General features: G+C 44.3%; 1 protein-coding gene across 3 annotated transcripts in view; it reads left to right on the top strand.

The window, feature by feature from the left end:
* LOC144773424 (N-acetylated-alpha-linked acidic dipeptidase 2-like) overlaps positions 1-14,753 on the top strand; it is a 776,499-nt gene that overhangs the window by 63,273 nt on the left and 698,473 nt on the right. The window contains exon 2 of one of the 3 annotated variants that reach the window (XM_078658417.1): positions 14,480-14,579. The exons of the other annotated variants lie outside the window; for them this stretch is intronic. The gene's annotated coding sequence lies outside the window, so the exon portion shown is untranslated. The remainder of the gene's footprint in view (positions 1-14,479; positions 14,580-14,753) is intronic. 3 annotated transcript variants of the gene reach the window in all.

The following is a 14,753-nucleotide window of genomic DNA, read 5'->3' as shown; positions in this document are numbered from 1 at the left end:
GGTCATTGGTGTTGATGTTCATCAGGTACTTGGCATGGGTGGTGGGGGTGGATGTCGGTCCTATTGGCCACCAGGTGGAGTCACACAGTGATGTGCTGTTCTCGAAGATCAAAAATTCGGTCTTGTTGATGTTCAGCTTTAGACAGTTCGTTTTTATCCGGTAGGCGATTTCATTCATGCATGCATTGAAACTTGATCCGGGTACTGGCTATTTTGTTCGCGAGGGAGAGAATGAGTTTCATGTCATCAGCAAAGTAGAGGACGCAGATGCCTGTGAGTGGATGATGTTGGTTAGAGGAATCATGTACGCTTTGAAGAGGGTCCAGCTCAAGTAGGTTGCAGGTGCTGGATGTGTGTTTTGTCCTTTTTGTTTATGCTGTAGTATACTGATTTCTGTCTCCAGTTTCTGCTCCCCTTTTTGAACCACAGGTCTTGATCAATGATTACAGCTTATAGACATGCCAACGCTTGTTTTTAGAGCTGTAGAGCTGTTCCATTTCTGTTATTTGGCTGGGTAGTGAGATTACAGTGAGAGGATAGCTGCGTGCCTAGAGGTTGATTCTGATCCATTGCTGCTTATTTTTGCTGTAACAATCGTTCTTTTGCGGAGGTTGACATTAAAGTAGATGAGGTGAGGATCACTGCAGGGAGATGTCTGTGCTCAAAATGTGTCTAGCTGAGTATGTAGGTCCAGAGACAAGTTGGGATAGGTTGAGGGCTTCTAGTTTTTTTTAATTATGGACCTTGGCTGTCAGAGGTCTGATCTGTCAAAGCAGATTTTTAGCTGTGCCAGAATTAATGTATTGTTGTGGGTTATGGCGATGTGAGAGATGGCATCTGCAAGTGCTGATTTGTTCAGCGAAGCCTTTATTCCACAAGCATGCAAGCATGGCATTGTTTATATTGTATGAAATCCTCTCATTTAAAGGCATCACAAAGTATATGCACAATATATGTTGTAATTTAATTCATAAACGCTTTGCAAGCTTTTACTTTGAAAGTGAAGAAATGTATCAGACCCCACCTGTGATGAAAGACTTTACTATGCAATTAATATAAACCTCTCCAGTGAGTATCTTCAGAAGTGTGCCAACTGCCAAGCCTACATTCTTTGCCTCTAATCCTGTTTGCAGTACTGTTTATTTATAGGACACACCACAATTAGATTCCTGATTCTGTTTCCAACCTGTCAGCTCGCTTGATGCACATGTGTTGCTCACGAGGAAATGGTGCAACACAATAAATCGCTGCCAGTTTACGCTTACATTACAAAGAGAGCATAACCAGGGGTGTTTTGAAAGCCCCCACAGCCCCCGTGGTGCGGGTGCCCACAGTGTTCTTCTGAAATGGGGCAACCATGGGCTGGCCAACTTCAAACAACTAGAAACTCACAAGCAGCAAGGCAGTTAGGAAATGGGTAATAGGGCCCCTCAACTTACCTTGCAGGAGGCACCCTGAGGTTTTGTTACTCCACTGTGCATAACATACTTTAGGACTCTGCTCCTAACTGTTACAGGCCTGCCCACGAAAAGGTCACTATTTGGATCAAGGGTACCAGACCTTTATTTGACTAGCAATTGTATTTAGGAACAAAAGAGTATTGCCTAACAGAACCTTTGTAAAATCTTGAACAAGATTAGGAACTATTTTTAGGGAACATCATGTTTCCCTTAGGGCTGTTTAAGGGTCCAGAAATATAACCAAACAAATCAAATCTTAAATCTCTTATACACACTTTTGGGATGGCATATCTTCGAAGAACCTGGCAGTGAAGCCCTCATTGAGTCATCAAAACGTACTACCAACTCAAGACAACAATAACTCTTAGAGAATCTTGGTTGCAGACCAGTGAAAGGTTTACCATGCAGACTTTTGTAAAACTCAAGGGCCGAATTACGATGTCGGGTGGACACTGTTGCTGTCTGGAACCGACTGACCACAGGTCGGCGGTTCCGACCACTGCATTTGGATGCGACCGCCCAATGAACGGTCGGAAATATCCATTTCCCAATGGCAGCTTGTGCAATGGGCGGAAAAGTTCCGCAGCACTAGCTGACATGGGGAAACTGATGTTTTCACACAATCCTGCACCGTGTGGCAGGCACCATGCTTAAGGAGGCACAATATGTTATGTTATGTTAGTAAAACCTATACAGCACATAATTACCATCAGCCTCATAGTTGCCCCTCTGGCCCCATGGCGGAGGGCAAGGAGAAGGGGGACCTGCTACTAGCCCCCAAAAACACTTTACAACACCCCATTTCCATGTCACAAAAGCTGACATGAAAAGGCTGTCAGAAAGTGTCATCATTCTCAGTGAAATTGCTCACCCTCCCTCGCAGCTCCACCATTAAGTGAGGCCTTCCCCCGAGCCCCTGCACTCTTGAGTGTTGGTGTTAAAGGCCCTCCTCCAGTTTTTACTGCGCCTCATCCATGGTGGTCCAGTGGACCTCTGTCTCCTTTCTCTCACTCCTCTTCCCTTACCGTTTTTCACCCTCTTTCTAATCTTTTCTTCTGCACTTTTTTGCTTTCTGCACTTTATTGCTTTCTGCATATCCCACTAATATTTTCCCTTTTTCCTCCTTATTCCTCCTTCCCGCCCATTTTCCCCGCCCCTGCTGCCCCCGCAGCCTTCTCCCACCCAGCACAACCAGTGCGACCTGCCCAATCCAACTCCCCTCCTCGCTCCTGCCTCCCAGCTGTTCAGCCCTCCCCGACCCCTACTTAATAGTGGTCGCTGCGGGGACAGGCAAGCAAGAGCACTGACTCATCGTCAGTGAAATTGCTCTCCCTCCCTCGCAGCTCCACCATTAAGTGAGGCCTTCCCCCGAGCCCCTGCACTCTCGAGTGTTGGTGTTTGAGGCCCTCCTCCACCCGCAAGTTTTTCCTGCGCCTCATCCCTGGTGGTCCAGTGGATCTTTGTCTCCTTTCTTTCGCTCAGCTTTCTTCTCCATTTTTCACTTGTTTTTCACCATCTTTTGAATCTTTTTTTCTGCACTTTTCTGCTTTCTGCACTTTTTTGCTTTCTGCTTATCCCACTTTTATTTTCCATTTTTCCTCATTATTCCTCCTTACTGCCCATTTTTCCGCTGCTGTTGCCCAGGTGGCACCTCCCCCCCAGCACGTCCAGCGAGACCAGCCCATTCTTGCTCCCCTCCCCGCCTCCCAGCAGTCCAGTCCTCCCCAACCCCTACTTAATGGCGGCCGCTATGCGGCCGTATGCAGAGGCCGTGCGAAAGCCAAGTCCGTCTGTGCCCATCAGCGATTAGCGCCAGGAACTCTGGACCTCTGCACTGCCAATGCTACGACCCAGCAGCACTCCAAGCACTCAAACCAGGCTGCAATAACAACTGCAAGCTAGCTTCACCGTCTGACTGACACACGGGGACCCTTCAGCTGTTACAGGGGCCGGCTCGCCTTCAACACCGCCAAGAATACGGACCCAGAACAACCCGCCCACAAGAACACAACCGAAACGAAGACCCTGCAATGCATCCTCCTCATTGTCCGATCCCTCCACTCACAAGCCACCGAAATCTGGGACCTCCTCGACAGCAGCACCTGAACGTAGCGATCTTCACCAAAACCTGGACCAACACCACCTCGGGACCGGACATCGCCATCGCCATTCTCCAAGGATACAAGATCTCCAGGAAGGACCGTCACACCTGCCCAGGAGGAGGAATCGCCATTGTCCACAAATCCACCCTCTGCCTGAGCACACTCCCCGACGAACCCACAGACATGATGGAACACCTACACTTCAAGATACTGGCCAGCTCTTCCACCACCCTCCAAGGAACCCTCATCTACCAACCCCCTGGACCCCACGAACCGTTCACCAACTCCATCATGGACATCATCTCCCCGCACGCTATTGATTCCACCAACTACACCCTGCTGAGAGACCTCAACTTCTACCTCGACAACCAACTGGACCCCAACACCTCATCCCTCCTGGACAACCTCCACAACATTGAACTCCGCCAAATCGTGACCGAAGCCATGCACTCAGCAGGACACACCCTCGACCACCTCTTCACAACGGGAAACTCCATCACCTTCACCCACATCCCCAAACTCCCATGGACTGTGCACCGATGCATCCACTTCACCTTCAGAACAACCACCATCCACAGACATCAGCACCTGCTCCCACGAGGAAGAAACTGGACCAGAATCACTGACGACCAGCTCACCTTCTCACTCAGCAACTCCACCCCAACCATCGCTGAAAACGGCGACCCCAACACTGCTGCCCAAACCCTGCACAGATGGATCTCTGACAGCGCCAACGCTATATCCCCCTCAAGAAAAAAAACAACAACCATGCCAAGAAAGCCAGATGGTTTACCACCAAACTTCGAGAGTCCAGATGCACTTGCCACCATCTCGAAAAGGCCTGGAGGTACACCAACTCCACAGAAGCACACAACAACTTCAGAGCCGCTGCCAACGTCCACCACCAACTTCATCAGGTAAACGAGGAAAAAAGCGATTGAATACAGAATCTCCAAACACACAGCAAAGAACTCTTCAACATCATCAAGGAGTTTGCCCAACCCACCAACGAGTCGACTGACATCCCTCCCTCACAAAACCTCAGCGACAAACTCAGCACCTTCTTGCACCACAAAATCAAGAGCAACAACTTTGACGAAGACAACCAACACACTGAACCCCCACCAACCACCCCGACACCCTGAAGCCAGCAATTAACAACTGGACAGCCCTTGCCACCGAAAACACACTGAAGACAATGAAGTCAATCCAAATCCGGGGCCCCCACCGACCCCTGCCCCCACCACATCTTCAACAGAGCCGCCAACACCATCGCACCCACGCTCCGCCACACCATCACCTGCTCCCTGGCGACCTCCTCTTTGCCTGACCACTGGAAACACACCGAGGTCAACCCCCTCCTGAAGAAACCCTCAGCCGACCCCACCGACCTCAAAAACTAAAGACCCATCTCCCTGCTCCCGTTACCAGCGAAAGTCATCGAGAAAGCCATCAACAGACAACTTACCACTTTCATCGAGGAGCACAACATCCTTGACCCCTCCCAATCCGGCTTCAGAAAAAAACACCCTCTTTGCCGCAACAGACGACATACGCACCCATCCGAAACAGTAGCCCTCATCCTCCCCGACCTCTCAGCGGCAATCAACACAGTCTCTCACCGCACCCTAAAACCAGACTCCACGACGTAGGGATCCAGGACAAGGGCCTCAACTGGATCCGCTCCTTCCTAACTGGCAGAACGTAGCGAGTCAGACTCCCCCCTTTCCTCTCGGACCCTAGACCAATCACCTGCGGAGTCCCCCAGGGGTCCTCAGCCCTACACTCTTCAATGTCTACATGGCTCCGCTCGCCCCCATCGTCAGAACCTACGGACTCAACATTGTGTCATACGCAGATGGCACCCAACTCATACTCCCCCTTTCCAACCCAACCGAACCCAACACCGCCAGACACAACTTTCGAGAAGGCATGGAAGCCATCGTCAAATGGATGAAAAACAGCTGCCTACAACTAAACACCATAAAGACAGAAGTAGTCATCATGGGACCAAACCCGACACCTTAAATGACACCTGGTGGTCCCCCGGCCTCTGAAAGCCGCCCACCCCCACGGACCACGCACGCAACCTGGGAATCATCCTGGACTCCGAGCTCAAAATGGACCGCCAGAGCAACTCGTCCTCCTCAACTCGTCCTCCTGCTTCCACACCCTTCCGCCTTCAAATGGATCTCCCTTGAACACAGAAAGACCATCACACACGCCCTGGTGACCAGCAGACTTGTCTGCGGCAACGCACTTTACGCCGGAATAAACAAAAACCTCACCCGCAAGCTACAGAACATCCAGAACACCGCCGCAAGACTGGTCCTCAACCTGCCAAGACACTGCCACATCTCACATCACCTGCGCACACTCCACTGGCTCCCCACCGAGGATAGAGTCACCTTCAAGATGCTCACCCACACACACAAGGCCCTCCACAACATCGGACCAGCATACCTGAACAGCCGACTCAAATTCCACGTACCCCAAAGAACCCTACAATCAGCCCAGCTCTTCTATGCCGTGGTCCCCTGCACCTTAGAGATCAGATTGGGAGGCCGCTCCTTCTCCTTCCTCGCGGCCAGAGCCTGGAACGCCCTTCCGCTCCACCTCAGACAGACATCTTTGCAAAAATCCTCAAAACCTGGCTCTTCGACTGACCCCCTACTTGATGGACTGGAACCTGCACCCTACCCACCCCCAGCGCCTTGTGACCCTTACGGGTGAGTAGTCGCGCTTAAAAAACACCTGATTGATCATAATCCAGACAGTGGAGCTGAGCCTGGCTCCGTCATCATTAGGGGATTATGGTGGCTTCTGACGCTCCGACTGGCTCCTTGAGCCCTTCAAAAGTGCATCGGAACCCCACCCCCAAGGTTTCAATCCAACAGCAGTCATCCTAATATGGCAGTCAGACTGAAACCTACTATGTATGAGGAAAAGACTCCATAAGCTGGTCACATGAGCTGTACAAAAATATGTTTCAGTTAGAGTTATTTTTAGTGGTATATGACAGATTTGTATTCTCTCTTTCATTGGGAGGTAGTGATGCAAAATTGCTAATCTGTAGCTAAGGGCTCACAAAGGAAGGGATTGAAATCGCATAACTCTAGTCAATTTTTTGAGCTGCACAAGGCATACCAGGGTACTCCAGGAAGTTAACAGTGTAAAAAATACTCCTATCGATCTTCAAAGTGCAAAACTGCACATGTATAAAGATGATAAAAATGTGCTTCAGCACATGTAACTTTTTCCTCCATGAGAAAAATATTGTTTCCTGTCAAGAAACCCCTTCCTCTGATCCCCAATACAAGTGTGTGTGTTCTCTATAACCAGTTCGGCTCTCCTGCCCCTTGCCCAACTCCTATCCATATTGCGACCATCTAATTTGCATGTGTTTCTAGAGTGGGAAATTGTAAGAAGCATGTGACTATCCCTACATTTATAAGTTTGAGTTTGTTCTAATACAAGCTTCTCCCACCAGTAGCTCGCGAGTTACTGTCAGCTCTCCAGCTACTTGCAAGTAGCTCTCCTTTCTAAACTAGAAGCTATTGCTTGGTTGAATAATATATGTATAATAAAATTGAGAGTATGTATTAGAGACGATAATGCATGTATTTTCGGAACTCATGAGCTGATGTTGCGAGAAAATTTACAGAATTTCCAAAATATATTTAAGGCTGATATTTGAGTGCTAAATTATTTAGCATCGGAGAGACTCATTACTAATATTATTAACTTGGTGTGAGTAGCACTGGAGCTATGGTTGTTCTGTATTATCAATGTAGAGGCATTTGAAACTGACAATATTTTTACATTACTTCTGGCAGGATGTATGACGTTACAACGCATACTTTTACAACGCCTACCTTTACATCGTAAGTTTTACAACGCATACCATTACAACGCATAATGCTTTTGGGCGCTGGATAGTGAATAGTTTAATTTACTATTCCAACTCCAGTCCCCATGGATAGTAGGGAAGGTTATTGGATAGTAAATTAACCTATTCCCTATCCTAGAGCGCCCCCCAGAGCAATGCGTTGTAATAGTTTGCGTTGTAAAAGTTGCGTTGTAATGGTAGTTCGTTGTAAAAGTTTCGTTGTAAAGGTTGTATACCCTTCTGGCAACCCTGCCTGATGCACTAAGGTGATCACTGCTAGTAATCTTGCATCAGGAGTCCACTAATGTAATTTCCTTTGCTGTTGTCACTAATACAGCATTAATAATATTAACAGTTTCAGTATGATTTTCATTGAAAATAAGTAGCTCTTATTACAAAAAAAGTTGGAAACCACTGTTCTAATACTGTTGGAGGGTGGGTCACCCTGAATTGGCTAAAGCAGATAGGGCACAACTGTTTGTTTTAAATGATCTTACGGTACAATACAATTTGCAACCTTGCTGCAAACCAGCAGCCGTGCTGTAAAACAGATTTTGAGAAAATCTATGTGAATAAGTAAAGCAAGTTACGTCACATCTAGATTGAAACATCAGGTTTCTATAGATTAGAAACAGGAAAGGGCGGGATTGTGCAATCATTGCATCTGTGAATACATGTTTGCTGCAATATAGTCGGATTGCTCTGTCTCCCTTCTTTTTTGTTGGACCCCGATAGCAAGTAATGTTAGCCTACAAAGTCACACATTTCCATGTGGATGCCTCAGTTGATTAACTTACATAAACTACTGCATATGCAAAGCATAGGACTCCACTTGTTGGCACTTCATTTTTACTTGCTGCATGATTTGCTTTCATGAGTTCTCCTGGGGTACGTAGATCCCTAATAGTGTTGTCAGAATACTAATGCTACTTGTTATGTTATGTTATGTTATTTGTACACTTCTATAGCGCACGGCCACTCCACTGGAGTATCCCGGCGCTTTAACGAAGACTCCCAGCCGAAGATGGGGAAAAACATAACACCAAAAGGGCATACAAACACAAAAACAGCATCAAGATTTACGGGAAGAGCCAAGTCTTAAGGGCCTTGCGGAAAGACAGAAGACTAGAGGTCTGTCTTAAAGAGATTGGAAGATCATTCCAGGCATGAGGAGCTAAGTAGCGAAAAGACCGTCCTCCTGCTCTTGCCCGTTTGATAATGGGAACACTCATTTTTGATAAGGACGAGGATCTAAGAGATCTGGGAGGGGTATACCAAGACAGTCGTTTGGAGATATATTTGGGGCCTATGCCATGCAAGGCCTTGAAAGTCGTGGTCAATGTTTTAAATAGAATCCTTTTTGCAACTGGGAGCCAATGCAGTGTGGCGAGAAGATCCGTGGCTCTGGCTTTCCTTGGAAGACCAAAGATGGCTCGGGCTGCAGAATTCTGGGCGATTTGCAGACGCCTGACCAGGTATTTGGGAAGTCCCAGAAACAAAATGTTTGCATAATCCAACCTGGAGCAGATCAGTGCCTGGACAATAATTCTTCTGTGCTGAATAGAGACTAGGGGGAGAAATTTGCGAAGCATCCGCAGGATGCCGAAACATTTCCCAGTGAGAGATGAGATATGTGGTCCGAAAGATAGCTTGTTGTCAATCACCACTCCCAAATTTTTGGCTTTCACAGACGAGCTAGTGGGAGGAGACATATCTTTCGGCCACCAGGTTTTCCAATCGGGCTCAGATGTACAGCCAAAGAAGAGCAACTCCGACTTGTCGGCGTTGCACTTCAGTCCATGGCGTCCAAACCACTCAAAAACAGCACTCAAACATCCGTTGACCTGGACACCATCAAACTGACCATCCCCGTTGCATACAAAGAGGAGCTGGGTGTCGTCAGCATAGCTGACAATCCGGGCGCCGAAAGACTCCGCTGTCACCGCCAGGGGGGCCATAAAGATGTTAAACAGGAGGGGGCTCAAGATGGAACCTTGAGGGACCCCCACTTCAAGTGGTGACATTTCAGCAGAGAAAGGTGGCGCCCAGATTGTCTGCCGGCGGTCAGCTAAGAAGGATTTAAGCCAATTCTACTTAATATCAAAGACATGGTATCGTGGGGACCATAATATGGAGATTTTGAATATCAAGGGTAAGAATATTGTTTTTCTTTCCCTTTTTAACAAAAATATAGAAGTATTTAATATCAATTACTGCTGTTTTTTAATATTGATTTTGTTTTTTGTTAATAATGTGTAATTTATTTTAATATTCTTCTAACAACATATTGTTTAATTTTATTAATGTTGTGTGTTTTAGGGGTGGTTTCATGTTAGCATGTTCTGCTACTTTAATTAAGATAATATATATATATATATATATATATATATATATTACATTTTTACTTTTGCAATTGTAACGTTGGTCAAATTGTTGGGTTTGATAGGGATTTTTGGTGAGCATTGTTTAACCTAAAGATTTACATTTTTTTGTTTATAAAAATATTTTATTTTCTTTCTAATTCTTAATTACATTTTTTAATACATTTGTTTATGGTTAAACTTACTTTTTAGGGATTTTGGGTATGATACGGTTTGGATTGGGATGTTTTAAAATAAGGTATTTATTTAATATGTAAATATATATAGTTTATCATTTGGGTTGTTCAGTTTTAGAGGAAACTAGTTTAGGTAGTTAGTCTATTAAAACTTAGAAATGTTATTTGTTTGCTTTAAATAATTATTTAAATTATTTTCATGCTTTTTTTACTTTTTTGTTTTAGTAAAAATATTTATTATATTGGAAATGTGTTTCTGATTTTGAAAGTATTTTTATCAAAGACAAAAATAATTTTTTCAATATTAAAATTTTGTTATGTGATTTAACTTATTGTGTTAGTGTTTTTGCCCTAAATAGTTACTTTTTATATATATATCGCTATTGTAAATGTTATTAGTCAAATATTAATATTTTTCTAACTATATTAAGTAATGCCTTTCTGAAGTCTTAATTTTCGTTTATTTTATACCTTTGTATGTACAGTTTTCTTGTTTCCTCTTTAACATAGACTATTTTGATGGGAATAGTAAATCTGACCCCTTTCTTCCCAGTGTCCAATTATTTCCTCAGTGTTGCTTAGTTTAGTGCGTGTATAGTAAATCTCACTCACACCAAGAGTCCAGTGCTTTTCCCAATGTTGTTTAGCATGGAGTGGAATAGTAAATGTGCCCCCCCTAGTTAAGTCCATTGCCTTTCCCAGTTTTGTTTCATATGGAGGGGAAATTGTAAATCTAACCTCATCCCAGTGTCTAATGATTTCACCAATTTTGCTTAGTTTGGAGTAAGACTAATAAATCTGAGCCCTCCAGACACAAAAGCTTTTCCTAATTTTGTTTCATTTGGAGTGAGACTAGCAAACATACCCCCCGCACACCCAGTGTCCAATGTTTTCCTCAAAGTTGCTTACAGCCAGATTCATCATTGTCCTGTTTTGCGAGTCCTTAATAGCGATTATTAAGGAATCGCTATTAAAGACTCGCAAAACGGGATTCATGTAGAAATCGCAATATTATTTGCGATTTCTACAGCATCCTTATTTGTGATTAGCAAATTGCTAATCGCAAATAAGGAATGACTCCCCATTCATTCCTATGGGCCATTAAAAGGAATGACTCCCCATTCATTCCTATGGGCCTAAAGGCCCATAGGAATGAATGGGGAGTCATACCTTATAATAAGGATGCGATTTCAAGGGTGCCAGGGGTGTCAGAAGGACACCCTGTAGCACCCCTGAAATCAAAATGTAGACTGATGTTGCGCACACACATGTCCAAAGGACATGTGTGTGTGTAACATACAACTTAGGAAAATGCACTAAAGTGTATTTTTCTAAGTTTTCGCTATTTACCACGAAGTCAGACTTCGCGGTAAATAGCGGCCAAAAATTGCGATTTCGCAATTCTAAATTGATTCATGAATTGCTTTTAAGGAATATCAAATAGAGATTCCTTAAATGCAATTCCTAGCAATTTAGCGATTTCGCAATTTGCGATTTTTGCATTTGGGATGATGAATCCCAAATGCAAAAATTGCGCTCGCAAGGGCCAGATTCTCAGAATCTGGCACTTTGCGAACCGTTTTGTGCTTGATGAATCTGGCTGTTAGTTTGGAGAGGGGTTAGTAAACACAGCCCCCTTCAGAGTTCACTGCTTTTACCACTTGTGGTTAGTTTGGAGTGGGAACAGTGAATCAGATCCCTCCAGAGTCCAAAGCATTCCTTAAATGTGTTTTGTTTAAAGTGGGACTAGTAAACCTTCCCCCTCACTAGTGTCTAGCATGTCCCCACTGTTCTGTTGCTTAGTTTGAAGAGTGACCAGTATGTCTAACCTCCCCAGAGTCAAACACTCTCACCAATGTTGCTTAGTTTGGAGTTGGAAGAGTAAATCTGTCTCCTCAGCAACCCAGAGCACAAATTGTTCCGCAATGCTGCTTAGTTAGAGTGGAAACAGCACATTGCCACCCTCCCCAAAGAGTCCAATGCTTTCCCAAATCTGGCCCCCTCCTCTACAACTATATGTTAATTTATATATAATCATTTAATATTTTTGACATTAAAAAAAGAATTAATTTGTATAGATATTTAGTTTTAATTTTAAATTCAGATAAATGATTGATTGGTGTTTATAAAATTATTGTAATTTGTTTAATTGATTTATTTTTTGTAAATTATGTTTTATGTAGAAAAGTGCATTTTTAGTCAATTTTAATTACAAGACTCGCTGCCGCCCGCCTGCCAGATTACAAGTGTTTGGGAGGCTTTTTTTGGCGGTCCCGCGGCGGTGCCTCTGAAAATGGGAACCCTAAAAAAAGTTCCTGCACGGCATGGACTATAAAATCCTTGGTGTGAAGGAACTGTGGTACACATGTTGTGCTCCCCTGCATGCATCCCCATGCTCATGGGCAACAGGGGGCCCAGTAGGGTCCCATTTGTGTCAGGACCGCCTGTTCATGGAGTAAAGACCTCCATGACACCACTGGTGGTCCTGACACTCGTAATAGGCATGGCGGTGCTACAGCACCACCACTGGCATATTGCTGAATCCCTGACCGCCGCACCACCGCCAGGGAACAGCGGTTCCCGGGCGGCTGCGGGGGTGCAATAGCAGTCCGACTGCCCAACTCATTAGGGTTGGACCGCCACTGCCACCACAAGTCTCGTAATAAGGCCTGCAATGTGTTAAAATATATTTTTTAAAGTATATATTGCTATACCATATATTTGTTATTTTTAATGCTAATTTTAACAATCTATAATATTGTAATTTATATTTTGATATTTTTCAACTTTAGCCATAATTTAAAAAAAAAGTTTGTATTAAATATGTTAATTATAAATATAAGGTTGTACATTTTATTGTTGTCGATATTTTGACTTCCGTATTATTATAGGTTGATATTGTTGTTGTCGGCATTCAATAGTGGAATCAACTGAGTCACTGTTTGGTCCTGCACACTGCTGTGAATATACCCATATATTTACAACAGCATAGAATGTTCATGCTGGGCATGAGCAAAGATGTTTGTCTGTGTGATACTGCAATGTGGACACATTTGTAAGAACTATGTCAACATGCCATAGTGCGCATGAACCCTACGAGAGAAGGACTTTTAGTGTCCCTTACTTGGACCAGAACCTCCAGCCATCCATTAATCAGCAGCTACTGGCTCTCTGCTATATCAAGCGCCGAGATGTCCCTTCAGGGACGAGACGTGCACTATAACAAATACCGAATAACATAACATTACATAATTATGCTTTACATATATTCTTCAGAATATTTGCCTATATTAGCACGTCCTGGGTACTTTTTTGGGAGAATGCACAGCCAGCACATGTTGTGTGGCTGAACTTCGTTAGCAGAGCCTCTGTATCAGAGTATTTAATGGCAGATTTTTTGATGGAGGTTTGAAGATATGGATGGAGGTACTGAGTTTTTGGAGCAGGTACTGATGGAGGCATAGAAAGGCACACATTTCTCAATGACCCTGCCAGCAGGACCTCTGTAGCAGAGTAATTAACGGAGGTATGTCACTGTTGGGGAGAGGTGTGGCGCCGCGGCCAGGGCGACTGACGCTGGAATCTGGGGACCACGGTTCGATCCCCGGCTCCGGCGGCAGGTTAGCCCAGCACCATGTGACTCTGGGCAATAGCTTGCTTAATCTTCCCGACGGCCCCCAGCGCCTAGAGACCCTTACGGGTGATTGTGCGCTTTACAAATGTGGACTTTACTTTACTTTACTTCTCAATTATAGCAAGGACACAAACTCCTGCTGTGTCCTGATAAATTGACCTTTGAGTGAAGGTGCAAAAAACTGAAATTACTCAGACTCTTGGATCCAAACTCAATAAGCTGAATAAAAGCTACTTGACTTTACATTTAGTGCTTAAATTGCATTCTTCCTGGATGGAAGAAGATTGATACAACTGCACTACAAATCACAAGAGGCAGTGCACCAATGTAGTTCTCCAACCAGGAAATCAGTAGGAGCAAACCATTAGTTTATCTCAGGCTCATTAAGTGAGCAGTTCCATTTACCTAAGACCGCCGATTGGTGGCCCAATATGTTTTTAAATGAACTAAAACTAGTCAGCATAAAATGTGCAATTTGTTTGATAGGAAGTTAATCCTTCAGAGTGTTCTTTTCACAACTAGAACATTTATATTGGTGAAGAGGTGATGAATGTGCTAAAAAAGCTTCCAGGATGAAATAAGCCAATTGTATGACTGAGTCACAAGAAGCAGAGTGAACACCTTTACAGTTTATTTGCCATCACTTTATATGGGAAAATGAAGGACACATCGAGGATTGACATAGCCTTGATGAGTTAGGTTGGTGGCTCCTAGAGGCCTTTTATTTTTGTTTGATTTTGAAATTGTGTCATATATTCACTGATGTTTGTATCTAAGTGTAATGGTCTGTGTGAGCATACCAATTATGTGATTTTGATATACTTTTCTGGCTACCAGGGTAACCGAAATAAAGTTTGACTTGACTTGACCTTGGCAGTGACCTCGGAGAAAACCTGAAACTGGAATTTTTCACCATCTGTGGAGAAGCAGAGACTTGGTATGTTGGTCCTTATATCATGAGGGAGTGAATATTTAATTAGCTAAAGTTATAGCTTTTCCTCATGAAGATGCCTATGGAAATTCAGGGAAACAAATTGTAAGCCAAACTCTATTGGTAACATTCTCCAGTGTGTCCATAAAAGCATTTCGCAAAACTATGGTTCTCATTACA

Source organism: Lissotriton helveticus, chromosome 8 (assembly GCF_964261635.1).
Source record: "Lissotriton helveticus chromosome 8, aLisHel1.1, whole genome shotgun sequence".
Lineage (NCBI taxonomy): Eukaryota > Metazoa > Chordata > Amphibia > Caudata > Salamandridae > Lissotriton > Lissotriton helveticus.
Note: the sequence above shows the minus strand (reverse complement) of the source record. Positions and strands in the feature narration are given on the sequence as shown.